General features: G+C 36.6%; 1 non-coding gene across 1 annotated transcript; it reads right to left on the bottom strand.

The window, feature by feature from the left end:
* Positions 1–4,720: 4,720 nt before the first annotated feature.
* On the bottom strand, positions 4,721–4,827 carry LOC133828191 (small nucleolar RNA R71). Its single transcript, XR_009890826.1, has one exon. It is a non-coding gene; the product is annotated as a small nucleolar RNA R71 (small nucleolar RNA).
* Between the last annotated feature and the right edge of the window lie 203 nt (positions 4,828–5,030).

Below are 5,030 nucleotides of genomic sequence, written 5' to 3'. Positions count from 1 at the left end.
TAGGAAGGTTCAGGTCTTTTCCTGGTGGCAAAGATGAAAAAACCCCGTATTTTCTTGGTTGGGGTTGGATTTGAGGTCGAATAGGTAGTTTACCTCATGTGGCGTATGAACAAGCCACTTCTTATGATTGTAAAGGATATAGAGTACGGAAAGCATTCGATACCTGTTAGGGGTTATTTGGAAAGGAGCAACCCCAAAATAGTTGGCCATTCCTTGGAAAAAAGGATGGAGAGGCAGGATTGCTCCTGCCTCGATGTGAAACCGCGACCAGGCGCTGAAGGCACCTCCAGGCAGGTTTTCCCATTGGTCTTTGGTGGGAAGGAATAAAGTAACCCCAGAAATTCCATACTTTCTAAGGAAATTATTTATCACCCTAGCAGTGATTGTGCTAGGAGGAGCAAGGTATCATTCAACGTCTGGTCGAATGGCATTTCAGAGTTGTGCTTGATTTTAGATTTCTGGTTCGGGGGTATTTTCTTCTCAATTATCGGTTGAAGGAATTTCAGCCCGAGGAGCAAGCTGATTTGAAGGAGGAGTGGATGGTTTCTTTTTCTGGGCTTTCGACTTTACTCGACCCATGTTTTAAAGTGGGGTCGATGGATTATTTGGGGTGTTTCGAGAAAAAGGGATCTCCAGAATTAGCTGTCATGGTTGTTCCTCATCCTCGAGAAGTTGGGCCAGCATATCGTCGTCGATTGGCCTCTCACTCCCCATAGATCTTGCATGAAAATCTGCAAACAGAGAAGGGGAGATGAGAATCTACAGCCTAAAAACTTGTGTTTAAAAGTTGGAATAGCATTGCTCGTGTATAAAAGTTAAGCTTTTATACGACCAACAACATTTTGACAAAAAAAACTACATTTCAAGCGAACATTTTGGAAAATGGATTAAAAAGCGGAAGTGAAAAGTTTCTCTGGAAAAACTTTTCGACTCTGAAAGGGTGGGAAAAACCCAGTTTTTTCTACATGCTCAGAAATCAAATTTTTACTTCGATTTCATGCCCTAAGTTAAATATCCTAACTACCAAACTGATTCCTAACCTAGCAGAGTGTCTTTTTCCTACCATATTAAACATCTATCAATATACCCATTTATCCCAAAATAGTTTATGTCAAGAACATGCAAGAACCCAGGATACGAAACAGATAAAAAATAATATTGCATGGCATGTCAACGGCTGAAAGGGTTGATAAACTTACTTGGATAAAAGAGTGAAGCAAGTCTCTGAGATACTAAGTTGGTTGGCTGGGTAGAAACTCCATGGATCGTCAATGTCGTCTGGATTTCTGGGTGTTCTATGCTTTGTTCTTCAGTGTTCTTGAGGAGAAAGTGAAAAGTAAAAAGTGAAGAATGATCTTGAGGGATTATTTATATTGATCGTAGCATTGTAAAAGAGGTAATCATGGAATTATTTTTTTCAAAGCATGGGGAAACGCAATAGCCGTCAGACAACTTCTTGGAAACTGAAAAGACATGATTGGTTGCCTTTTCCAAAAAAGCATGGGCAGCTCTGACAGATTTGGTGGGGTATGCAAAGAGTCGGTCTCTTAAGTTTACTTTATGCTGGTTGCAGTAAAATAAACTTGGGGGGAAAATGTTTACCCACAAACGGCTCCTGATGACATGGTAAGAATTTCTCACACGTGGTTGGCATGTGGCAGCGTCAAGGTGGTGGAATGCTATTCGATAGTCGACCAGGCGTTTCTTCCACTATCAGATCTCGCGATTAGATGCGACCAGCCTGGTCGCATGCTTCTGTTTATTTCCTCTAAAGATATGTAATCTTGTAATAACGACATTTATTATTTCTTCTTTATTGCCTTGATACACTGATATTAAGGATAATTAAGGCCCATTTTCCCATGTAACCCCATTGAGCCTATAAATATGAATGAGAGGGCTCAAGGAAGGGACTTTTGAGCCTTTTTTCTAAATACTCATAGAAAGAGTGTACAGTGTGATTATCCACCGAAATTGTAATCCTTTCAAAGCTTGTGAAAGACAAGAACCCTAGTTCTTTGATCACGGTCTTGAGGTTCAATATCAATAAGAACACTAAGTGGATATAGGTCATTACCATTCATTGGGGCCGAACCACTATAAATCATCTATGTCATTTCTTTACCATTTGATTCCATCCTTGATTGTTTTCTTTTTTCTTTGTCGTTAATCTGACTCCGTGTCGTTGGCCAAATCGAGGGTCAATAGGCAAGTATGGATTAAATTTGATGCACTTGAGTTGGTGTTGTGATTAAGTGCTTAGTAAATTATTTTTAAAAATCAAATGGTGAATTACATATGGAGTTGAAATTCTAAAGAGTATGAAAATCTGATTTGTTTTGGCATTACTTATTAGTGTGATTCTAAAAAACATTCAAGCTTTTGACAAGACCTTTGTTTAGTGAGTCAAGATTAGTTTGTATTATTTTCATTTTTAGTTTTGTTTTTTTAGTGTTTTGCTAAGGGACTAGCAAAATTCAAGTGTGGGGGAATTTGATAAGGTCATTTTTATATTAATATTTGTTAAGTTTTTCCATGCTTAGATGGTGTTAAGATAGCATTATTAGTAGTTTTAACTTAGTTTCGTGACTCTACAACATATTTTTTACATTGCATTTTATGATGATAAATCTGACATTTTGATATCAAGTGTAGTTTATGAATCATAGGTTGAAAAAGACTCGCTGAGATGAGGTTAAAATAAAGTTTTTGAAGCATTCTAGGCTTTCGGGATTGAAATGTTGAAGTGGCGGCAGCGTACAAGCTTTCTAAGGTTGAGAATTAAAGAAATTGAAGATAGGTCGCGTCCCATAAAATTCAGGCCGCGACCCTTTAATTGGAATTGACGTTTCAGATTTGTTGTTTTAGACAGACCGCTGCCCAGATTTTTCAGACCGCTGCCTATTGTGAAGAAAAGTGAGTTGGGTCGTTGCCCAGTTTTTTCAGGTCGCGCCCTGCGTGACCAATTTCTACACATATTTTGCTTTAGGCCATGACATGTATTTTCTAGGCCGCGGGCTGTGATGTTGTTTTCAGATTTTTAATTAGAATTTAAAGGAGACTATAAAAGATTAATTTGAGAAAAGATTTTATTACAGTTTTTGAGAGAAAAAGACTCAGAAAGGGCTGGACAGAAGACTACAACACTACAACACTATTGTTTATCATTCTAGTTTCTTTTCTTCCCTTAATCTCTTTAATCTTAATTATAATTATGTTTGTGATTATGATTACTATTATGGAGTAGGTTCTTTATAGGTTAAGGGTTAATTCAAAACCCAAGATATGAATTCTTGATTGTTGATAATGAGTATTATTCTTTAATTTCGCTCAATATTAAATTGTTTCTATTTTGCCAATTGAATGTTATGAATTTTGTGATTTCTTGTTAGGTGGCCAACTAATTAAGGTTTTACATTATTCAATTGTCATCTTAGAATTACTACTCACCTAATAGTTTAGGATTCTAAGTGTAAGTAATAAATTGCAATTGATAGTGATGTCAAAAAAATTGTTGATTGTGATGAAAAATAGAACCTAAGTTAAATAAATTATATGCTTCATTAATTTATTGCCTAGATTAACTTGTCTCTATAGGACTTAATGCTTTATCTAAGTTAAATAGATTGTATGCTTCATAGATTTATTGCTTAGCTAAAAGAGTTAATTATTGAGCGCTTCGCCTTGATTACTTATAATAGGGAGACTGGGATAATTGTCTGCTTCAGCGTTATCTGCGGGGTTAATAGTTTAATTGAAAAATTGGAATAATATTTATTATTAGTGATTAGTAATGATTGTTGAGGGTGGAAATTAACATTTAAATGTTTCTTAATATCGTAATATCAATATTTATTTGCTTTCTAGTATATGTTATTTAATTTTGAGTTCAAAATCAAAATCCCCTTCTTTATTAATTTTTATCTTTTGAATAATAAATTGAATATTAGTCCTCGTGGGTTCAAACCTTATTTATCACTATACTGAAATAGTTGGTATAAGGAACTAATAAAATCAATAATTAAATTTGATACGGCATACGACACCCATCAAACCTTTGGCGCCGTTGCCAGGGACTATTGTTATTCTCTTTATTATTCAATTTGTTTTTTTTGCAACTAATTAGTTTTTACTGTGGAATTGTCAGGTAGATATGTCTCGTGAGGACGATACACAAGATCGACTACAAAAGATTAAATAATATCTTGAGGCATCATTTGCATCACACTCTTCCAGAACTATCATTGATAATCCACTCTTTCAGCGTCATTATCAACATGCAGAGTCTGTTAAAGAGCCATTATCGTCTAACAACGAATATGATTATGAAGATTCAATTTGATCCTATAGAACAATGGCCCAGCAAAGGACGTTGAAAGAGTTGGCAGCGCCAGATCTTGACCTACAACCGCTTTGCATCCAGTATCCACTTTTGGATGTTAACTTTGAGTTGAAGTCGGGCCTTATCCACTTATTGCCTTCTTTCCATGGGCTGCTCGGTGAGGACCCGAATGAACATTTGAAGGAGCTTCATATTGTCTTTTCTAGTATGAAACCTGCTGTAGTGACTGAAGAACAAATTAAGTTGCGAGCTTTTCCTTTCTCCCTGAAGGATGCAGCTAAAGAGTGGTTGTACTTTCTTCCACCTTGTACTGTTGAAACCTGGAATGGTATGAAGACTATGTTCCTGGAATGATATTTTCCAGCATCTAAAGTTGGAAGCATAAGGAAAGAGATCTGCGGTATAAGAAAATATACAGGGGAGTCTTTGTATGAATATTGGGAGAGATTTAAGCGATTGTGTGCTAGTTGCCCTCATCATCAGATAAGTGAACAACTCCTCATCCAGTACTTTTATGAGGGATTGTCCCTGGTCAAGTAGTGTACCAGAGGTTAGGAGCTTTTTGGGATTGGTAGGGTACTATCGATGATTCGTCGAGCGATTCTCCAAAATAGCCACACAATTGACCGAACTGACGCGTAAGAAGACCAAGTATGTATGGATAGACAGGTACGAGGACAATTTCAAG

The sequence above is a fragment of the Humulus lupulus genome, chromosome 3 (genome assembly GCF_963169125.1).
Source record: "Humulus lupulus chromosome 3, drHumLupu1.1, whole genome shotgun sequence".
Classification (NCBI taxonomy): domain Eukaryota; kingdom Viridiplantae; phylum Streptophyta; class Magnoliopsida; order Rosales; family Cannabaceae; genus Humulus; species Humulus lupulus.
The sequence above is the reverse complement of the archived record's forward strand: the minus strand, read 5'-3'. Positions and strand labels throughout refer to the sequence as shown.